Source organism: Xyrauchen texanus, chromosome 3 (assembly GCF_025860055.1).
Source record: "Xyrauchen texanus isolate HMW12.3.18 chromosome 3, RBS_HiC_50CHRs, whole genome shotgun sequence".
NCBI classification, from domain to species: Eukaryota; Metazoa; Chordata; class Actinopteri; order Cypriniformes; family Catostomidae; genus Xyrauchen; species Xyrauchen texanus.
Window position 1 is genome coordinate 45,680,344 of NC_068278.1, and position 10,305 is coordinate 45,690,648.

Genomic DNA, 10,305 nt, shown 5'->3' on the forward strand with positions numbered 1-10,305 from the left:
CATTAAAGTGTTTACATGACAGTATAAGCTGTCATGTGTGGGTGATACAGGATGCTCAAACCAGGGAAGATACAACCCAGCTCTTAATACAGCGGAGCCGCCGGGAAATGGTGTTCCAGGCGGCTCATTATAATCCGATGGTGGGTCACTTAGATGAAAGAAACACACCGAACTGACTAATAACCTGTTTTTATTGGCCGGGCATGCCGAATGTCAGCCGGTGAATCCACTGGAAATCCCAAAAGCACCATTGCGCCCCCTTCCATTGATCGAGTTCCCCTTCGAGAGATTTGGCATGGACCTCGTCGGGCCATTAGAGTGGTCAGCACGCAGAAATCGCTTTGTCATTTTAAATGTTGTATTGCATTATAGTTTATACATACCACGTAATATTACAATAGTTACCCTTAGTTATAAAATACTTATAGTATTAATAATTTTTAATTTTCCATGTTGTTTAGAATTATAGGTCATACAAACCACGTAATATTACAATAGTTACCTTAGTTATAAAATACTTATAGTATTAATAATTTTTAATTTTCCATGTTGTTTAGAATTATAGGTCATACAAACCACGTAATATTAGAATAGTTACCTCCTAGTTATAAAATACTTACAGTATAAATTATTTGTAATTTTCATGGTTGTTACCCTTTTATTCCTCAAACTTTGCATATTGTTCCCTTATACATAAACATAAGTAATTTATAGGTACACTATTATTACAAAAAGTTACGCTGTAAATTCTGTGTAGGCTATTTACGCTGTAAATTGCGGGCTGTAATCTAAAGTGTTACCAAGAAATGTTTTCATGGCAAAGTTGATAATATTGTGGTGTTTCATTGCACCTCTTTTGTGTCCTGATTGGTTCATCTCATTTATAGCTAAATCTGTGGGGAGTGATCTAAAAACAAGAGTGTGTCTCAATCCATTTTTACAGGTTAGCCTCCTTCATGTTATTATTGGTTGCCGCTGGTGACTGTTTGCTCTTTATGGCCTCAGTATTGTATCTGGAACTTTCAGTGAACAGCGCTCTTAGGGTGCAGAGAGTATGGAGAATCTGTTTATATTCTTGCCTGAAGTTCTGGTTGAGCAATCCGTAGACAACAGCATTCAGACAACTGTTGAAATACACAATGAAGTAGCTGCTAACAAACAGTCACTCTGGTACATCTGATGCCACTTTTGCAGGATTCAAGGCCACAATGAGCTCAATGAAGATCAGGGGTGCCCAGCACACAGCAAACAGCACAAATACCACAAACATCGTCAGGAAATTCCTCAGGTCAGCCGCTCGGACCCTTGGACTTGGACATGACCTTTGACCCTGATCACTAATGTCCATATGCGCTAGTAGCAAAAATAAACCACACCTGGTGGAACAAGGAAGTGGATCAGCACAATGCAGGCAGTGTAGGAGGAGCTCGCTGTCTGGGTAAATGTGCAGGAGAAGACACGTGGGTCGTAGCTTAAGGAACCCATTAAGAAGTTTGGCACAGAGTCTAGAGCAGTTAGTAGCCAGGTGAGGAGCAGGTACAGACTGGTGTTCAGGCGTGAATAGAGCCGGTCATAGCGAAGACTGTGACAAATGTAGCAGTAGCGGTTGATGACAATAGCTATGATGTTGAAGACTGAGCCAATCACACTCAATCCCATAACAAACTTACTTAACTGGGTTAGGGTACAGCACCACCAGGTCAGCAATAGAAAGACTCACCACAAAGAGATTACCTATGAGAGGAGATTGAGGAAAAGAGAGAGACAGAGATAAAAAGAGGAGACAGAGTGACAGAAAAAGAAAGTGACGGAGAGATTGTGAATATGTTTTGTGAATACAATTTGATTAAACCATATTACAACTAGAGCTGGGTATCGAGTTCGATACATTTTAGGCACCAACCGAATTGCCTTAAACAATCGAGTACTGAACATTTGTTTGTCGTTCGGTACCAAATTTTAATAGCTAAGGGGTTAATCTCGTCAACGTCAGTGATAAGTATATAGCATGCTAGATATGCCCAAATCTAAAAGTGACAGTGATTGGCTGTGTTTAGGCATCAAGGAAAAACACTAGTTTAAGCCGGTTATGCCCAGAGCTGTGGCTCACACGTGAGGCAGTAGTATGCATGCGTCCCAACACCCATAGATGTAAAAGATGTGGAAAATATAAAAAATGTGGCTACATTTCACCTGGCTCGAATCCAACAGCACACAATGCAATATTTGTGACAAGATAATTGCTGCCAAGACCGGCAACACGACAAATCTGATGAAGCATTTGACAGTGCGCGGAATAAACTTAAGAGCATAAAGTTTCTCCATCTTGGACTGCAACAAGACCGAGCCGGTGCAGTCATCCTCTCAGCATCCTGCCACAGAGGTTCCTTGAACATGCCAACCACACGAGTCCTCCTCCAAAACTACTGATGAATGCAGCGGCGCAATGACTGGGACTCCGACAGGTAAGGTTAACACTTAGCAAGTAAAAAAAAAAATCAGCTAACTTGTAGTGGTACATGCTTGTGTACTTGTTAAATTAACGTTCCTGTGCACGGTGACATTGTCCTATAAACTGAGACCTACGTAACGATAGATATTGTTTGGATGTATGGCTATAAATAGCTAGCTAAATCTATGTTAAAAATTATTTAAAGTTAACAGTAACTGGTCAAGTTTAACTCACATTAAACTAGTTATCTTGTTAAATCATACTTATCCTTGGGGTTGGATGAATTGACAGTTTACCTCTTGTTTTTTTTTTTTTTCTCTTCACATTAATGGTATAGCCTCTGACCCTGCCGACCCTGGCATGAGGAGACCAGAAGGTTCAGGAGATCTTTGAGTCTGTAAAAAAAAGTCAACAAACTGAAAAAAAAGTTTTTTGAGGTAATGTTTGTAATCTTGTTAAAACAGATTTCATACAATTGGAATTTTTAACGATACCCAGCCCTAATTACAATGCAAATAAAACATAATTAGCTAACCTATTTGGCATCCCAAACACAAGTACACTCACTGAGAGCTTTTTTAGGAACACTATGGTCCTATTAAAGTGCCCGATGTGGTCTTCTGCTGTTGTAGCCCATCTGCCTCAAGTTTCAACGTGATGTGCATTCTGAGATGCTATTCTGCTAACTACAATTGTACAGAGTGTTTATCTAAGTTACCATAGCCTTTCTGTCAACTCAAACCAGTCTGGCAATTCTCTGTTGACCTCTCTCATCAACAAGGCATTTACATCCGCAGAACTGCCACTCACTGGATGTTTTTTTGTTTTTGGCACCTTTCTGGGTAAACTCTAGATGTTGTGCATGAAAATCCCAAGAGGTCAGCAGTTACAGAAATACTCAAACCAGCCTGTCTTGCACAAACAATCATGCCACGGTCGAAACCACTGAGATCAAAATTTTTCCACATTCTCATAGTTGATGTGAACATTAACTGAAGCTTCTGACCTGTATCTGCATGATTATATGCATTGCACTGCTGCCACACGATTGGCTGATTAGATAATCACATGAATAAGTAGGTGTTCAGGTGTTTCTAATAAAGTGCTTAGTGAGTGTATATTAAATTCTGTCTTTTCCAACCCTGGGAAAATATCAGCATTGATGGTCACCTCTATAAGTTGGGTTTTCAGGCCTCTTAACCCTTGCTTAATCAGCAAGCCTACTTTGGTCAACCAACGTTAGAAAACAATTGCTGATTAACAAGCATTTTACTGGTGTACAAAATGGCTATACAGATCCACCAGCTAGACCAGCATAAACCAGCTGGGTAAAAAGACCACCAAAAGTAAATCAGGCTTTCATTCAATCAGGCAGCTCATCCAGTTATCATCCAATCTTTGCTTTATAAGCTCACACAGCTGCCTTTCATCAATCGGAATGCCACATTGTTTTCACCCCCCACCACCCCATCACCACCAGTTTAGGTCCCGTCATGCCATAGGGGTAAGCTCCTCTAACTGCTGTCATTGCTATCTGACGGTTTGAGCAAGTACCTGAGCGCTGAACCGTAGGATGGGGCTTAGGCCAAATGATCAAATTATCTCTACATTTGTATTCATTCCAATCATTCAGAGTCTTTCTGATAGAAATTAAAAGTCACCTTGAAGAAATACTGACTAAAGAGAACAAAACCTAAAAATAGAAATGGCTAGAAATTTAAATCCAAAATTGCAAATTGCTGTCAGTGTGAATGGCCCATTAGAGGACCAAAATAATTATAATAATTGATCTATTGTCACACATTATACATATATTTTTTGCATATATATATACAGGGAAATAATTTTTTTCACATATCCCAGCTAAGCTGGGGTCAGAGTGCAGGGTCAGCCATGATACAGCACCCCTGGAGCAGATAGGGTCAAAGACCGTGCTCAAGGGCCCAACAGTGGTGTCTTGGTGGTGTTGGGGCTTGAACACCTGACCTTCTGGTCAGTAACCCAGAGCCTTAACCGCTGAGCCACCACTGCCCGAGAAAAATAAAATGTAACCAATGGATGCAAAATCATCCTCCTTTCTTATCGCAGTTGCTAATGGTTCCAGGGCAAGACAGAAAAATAATGGGGAAAGAGGACATCCCTGCCAGGTGCCCCTATCCAGAGTAAAATAATCTGAAATTAATCCATTAGTTTGTACCGCCACTAATGGGTGTCTATAAAGTAACTTAATCCATCCAATAAAAGTATTCACGAACCCGTATATTTCAAAAAGCTTAAAATTATAATTCCATTCTACCACATCAAACGCCTTTTCAGCGTCAAGTGAGATGGCAGCGACCAGAGTCTGATCATTCACCACTGGCTACATGATATTGATGAAACACATAATGTTATCAGAAGAGCTGCAGCCCTGAATAAACCCCACCTGATATATATATATATATATATATATATATATATATATATATATATGTATAAGAGATGTTATAACTTTACTTAATCGGTTAGCCAGAATTTTTGACAATATTTTTATGTCTCGCTGGATCAGAGAAATTGGATGGTAACTCTTACACTCGCTTGGATCTTTGTCCTTTTAAGAATCAGACTGATCTGGGCTTGTGTCGTGGTTGGCGGAAGCTTTACATTCTTTAATGATTCCGTATAAACTTCTAACAAAAGTGGAGCCGGTTCTGTAGCATAGATCTAAAAAATTCAGCAGCAGTAAATATTTCACCACCAGCCGATTTCACTGAGGGAATGGTAGAAAAAGACTCTCTCTGCTTTATGTATCTAGCCAAAAGCTTCCCTGCTTTGTCCCCCGACTCAAAGTATGACTGTCTTGCCCTGAATAGCCAAAACTCCACCTTCTGTGACAAAATATTATTATGTTTCTGTAATTCAATCGGGTCAATTCTCTGAGGCCATCAGAAGACATTCGGTGCTTCAGCTCTGCCTCGCCACTTTTAATATTCCCTTCTAATGCTGCAAGTTCTTGTGCTTTGGATTTTTTGATGAATGAGGCATACTTTATGATCGACCCATAAGAACTGCTTTAAGTGCCTCCCAAGCCACGCCCACAGATAATACTGAGGACCAGTTGGTCTCCATATAAACATTGAGTTCAGCCTTTAAAATTTGTTGGAATTCAGGATTTTGCAAAAGGGACAAATTAAAGCACCAACTTTATGATTTCTTTTTCTCCATATGTGGCAACACCTCTAAACTCACCAGATGAAATGAGGGACTTAGATATAATAATAAAAAAAGTGTCATTGTTGCTCTAGGGGGTTTACACACTTTTGCTTCACAATGATCAAGGACTAAGTCCATTAATAAATTAAAGTCTCCTCCCAATATTATATCATGAGGGGTGCCAGCGGCTTGTAACATCCCTTCAAGATCTATAAAAAAGCCATGATCATCAGTGTTAGGTGCGTAAATATTAGCCAAAATCAACATTTGCCCCTGAATTTCTGCTAAAACAATAATGACTCTTCCTAATTTATCTTTAATCTGTTTGAGACATTTGAATTGTAGATGTTTAATTATCAATGTAATGACTCCTTGCTCTTATGAAAACATCTGCACCCCATATCTTCCCAAATTTTTCAGCTTCCTGCAGTGTATCTTGAAGTTTCTTGAAGAAACACTATATAATATTTATTACGTTTAAGAAAAGAAATAACCTTCCATCTTTTTATGGGGTACCCCAACCCATTCACATTCCACGTGGAGAGAGAGACAATCCACTCATATTAACATTTGACATTTTGACATATTAGAAAAATAAGATTGTGTGTCAAAAATAAAATTATAAAGACCACATTCCACATTGGTGCAGCAATCAACCCCCAAACTTTCCCAGAACAAAAAAAATCAGAAAAAAGGAAAACTTATGCATTAACCCCATGCACGAAAGCGCCAACCGGCGTCCATCCCTCTAACTCAAACAGTATATGTATGCCTACGAAAGCCCCCGTGACAACTTTGCCGTCGGATTGCTCAAGTCCAGTGTTTTAATACAAAATTTTGTAAAACCGAATTACACAACAGAAGATAATCTATAAAACAAACTCCAGCCCATAAACGGAATAAACACAATACAAAAATGTGTAGATTCATCCACTTAACTGTCTCGACAGTGATACAGTTGTGTAGTTTCGAACACCGAGTTGGTTTCCCTTTACTGAATACAAACAGTTGAAGCTGGATTCAGCCTCGTCTTTCCCTGCATGCTGTCTGATGAGCACGGGAAAAAGCACTTGTGTCATTCAGTTGTGAAGATGAATCACTTCTCAAGCGTTCTGATGTGCACGCCGTCTACAGATACTTTTGCCAAACTCCCGTGAAACATAAACAAGGTATAAACTTAGTAATGTTTACTTTTGTGAACGCAAAGGACTCCAAATGGCCATGTAATGCAAATGGGGTTTATTCACGCAATGCAGCATTGAGACAGAGGAGATGTCCTGCTCTATTCTTCTCTATTTCAGAAATTGTCCTAGTCAATTTTCATGTCCATAATTGATAGACAAGTGTGCTGTCAATTTCTATTGAACTCTATCCATGTAATTTTTGACCCAAACATCACAGTTGTCATTATTTTTAAACATAACAGATGATGCCATCCCTGATGTCTATGACTGTCTTTCTTTAGCAGAACACAAATGAAGATTTTTATGTTATGTTATGGATTACTTTTATGCTGCCTAAATATGACCTTTGGACCATCAAAGTGCTGGCACCCATGTACTTCCATTATAAGGACATGACAGAGCTCTATCTTCTAAAAATCTTAATTTGTGTTCTGCTGAAGAAAGACAGTCATACATATCTGGGATGGCATTAGGGTAAGTGAATAATGAGAGAATCTTCAATTTTGGGTGAACTATTCAGCTTCATTGAATTCTACCTGCTCAACACCAGTTTCATGTACAACAGTAAAGAGAAGACTCAGGGATGCAGGCCTTATGGGAAGAATTGCAAAGACGAAGCCACTTTTGAAACAGAAAAACAAAAAGAAAAGGTTAGAGTGGGAAAGAAAGACATTGGACAACAGATAATTGTAAAAGAGTGTTATGGATCTTAACCCCATTGAGCTTGTGTGGTATCAGCTAGACTATAAGGTGCGTGAGAAGTGCCCGACAAGACAGCCACGTCTATGGCAAGTGCTACAGGAAGCATGGGGTGAAATGTCACCTGAGTATCTGGACAAACTGACAGCTAGAATGCCAAGGATCTGCAAAGCTGTCATTGCTGTATGTGGAAGATTTTTTTATGAGAACTCCTTGAAGTAGTTTAAGAAGTTCTGAATTTTAATTTGAATTTTTTTCAAATTGTAACATTTCACATTATTAATGTCCTGACTATACATTGTGATCAGTTGAATACCACTTTGGTGAATAAAAGTACCAATTTCTTTCCATAAGAGCAAAATCTGTACATTATTCAAAACTTTTGGTCGCCAGTATATCAATTATGTATGTATGTATACATATTTAAGGGATTCTGGTTTATAATTTGCTTTCCTTCTGATCTTCAGCTCTTGGGGAAAAAGTTGACTCCACAAAAAAGGGGAAGCACTCTGACAAGGATAAAGGGGGGAAAAAAATATCTGCCCACTCAATAGATTGCTTTGGAGCTGAGAAAAAAAAACTCGGATGAAGGAAAAAATAAATTTGAAGTAAAGAGGAATGAGAAAGGACAACTTCTGTTTAAAGGTTAAGTTATTAATTTTGTGTCGCATTTCACATTGTCAAATGCAAATCACACTGTTTTTTCATTCACTAACATAAGTGAAACTGAAAAATTTTCATCTCTCTGTTGTTGAAGACTACCCAGAGTTCAAACCTAACATGACGCCCAAAGCGGTATTACAGGCAGGTAGTTTTGGGGGCACCTATTTCAGTACTATATACTCCAGTATCACAAGTATGTCTCTCTTTGCTCGAAAGCTGTTAACTTGCATTACAAAAGACATCTTATGTACATGTTTTGTCTTTGTAAAGCATTCAATCAAGACGGGTTTGTTTTAACATAGCAGAACAATAAAGATGTTTGGCAGGAGTGTCCCAAAGACTGTCTGGATTGACTGGAGATCCCTAAATGAGTATTATTCATTACGATTGAACTGTAATATAGATAAACACATGTACGGTAGCAGAATTAATGTCAACATTTTCATGTGTGTCTCTAGAAGATTCAGTTGATTCATTTTTACTTTTACTCGTCATGATTTGTAGTTTCCAGTTAAGCCATTTGAGCTCAGTTCATGGAAAGTGTTGTATTATCATTATTTAATATAATTATTAATAATACGATGATTACTGATGGACTGTTTCAGATCAAACCAGTGAAATTGTGCTCTTAGCAGTATTCATGTCAGCAGATTAACTGGTCATTTGAGAGTGGTTTTACCCCTTTAATTTGAGGGGAATGAGCATGTGATAAGTGACTCAAGCAATAGGAAATAAGGAAAACCATGAAATGTTATTAAGCCATAAGAGTTTCCTTGCACTTGCTTAAAATAAATGAATGAGTTGATAAAAGCTAGATTCCTATTCAGGGCTCGATATTGTCATGTGCTTGTCCTCCAAACAAGTAAATTGGTCATTCACTTGTCTGAGTAAAAAGTTATTTGTCCAGAGAGAAAAAAGGAAATTTAAGTTACATGCTCAAGTAACAATTTTGTAAAAATTATGACCGATGATCCAACCTAAAAGTATACATATGCAATCACGGCTATTGTAATATGATAATTATTTAGTTACGTATGGTAGTTAAGGAAAGCCTCCATCACCACCATTAACAGCAGGGATTCTCTATATGGAATGAGATCTACTTTTTCATGTTATTGTGGCAAGATCTACCATGTACAATAAATGCTATACATCATCACAATATCAACATTTCAGAAGTCGGTAGTCGGTACCAGCTTTAATACCACAACAAATAATAATAATAATAATAACACAAACGAATACGTTAATGAAAGAATGGTTTCAAGTTCTTAAGTAATTATTCAAGACTAGTAAACAGTCAGTAATCAAATAACAATAAAAAACAGCAATGAATAGAAAAAGATTATAAATAATACAACAAAAATAACAAATTCAGAAAATGGAGTGCTTTTTTAACAGCTTTAAAAGTTTATAACAGCAGTATCAAGTATTCCACTAAACATTCAGAATGAGTACTACTGGTCTTTACTGTATGATTATAATGCATTAATACTTTTTAAAGCTATAAAGTTATTCAGTCAAGAGCAGAGAGTATTTTCTTTTTTTCTTGTTCTGGTTGTTTGATTATTATAATGATACACTAGACAGCAGCAGGTCTATTAGCTTACATTTATACTTACAAGTCCGACATTTTAAAATAAATCTGCTTTTTTCTCCACTGTTTACATTCACTTTAGATATCACTCTCTGTGTTTACTTGAATAATTCACAAGACGGGCAGTTTGGCAGAATTTTGAAACGTATTTGACTGTTCAGGTGTGCTTTAGCGAGAGCATTTTTGGAACATGCGCATTTGGAACACACCGCCTGTCAATCAAACAGGGTGCAGCTTTTACTAGATCGCTAGCTAATTATAAAACTATGTGCTCTTCTTATATTTTTAGAGTTTACCTTTATATATAACCCTTATAAATTAATAAAATAGTTATATGTTTATACCCTTAGTTATAATTGTAAGGGTATTATCACCATGTTTTCTTCACTTTGGGGTTTGTTGCAGCTGATCGCTGAGCTTTAGTACACATTCTGTATATGTGCATTCTCTGGATTTTACACGCAATACTCACATTCTCTTGTTCTTTTTCACAGCAGATTTTACCATATAGGCACACA

At 37.7% G+C, this 10,305-nt stretch overlaps 1 pseudogene; it reads right to left on the reverse strand.

Annotated features, from left to right (window-relative positions):
* Window positions 1-937: 937 nt before the first annotated feature.
* LOC127624940 (melatonin receptor type 1C-like) lies at window positions 938-2,147 on the reverse strand (annotated as a pseudogene).
* Window positions 2,148-10,305: the final 8,158 nt, after the last annotated feature.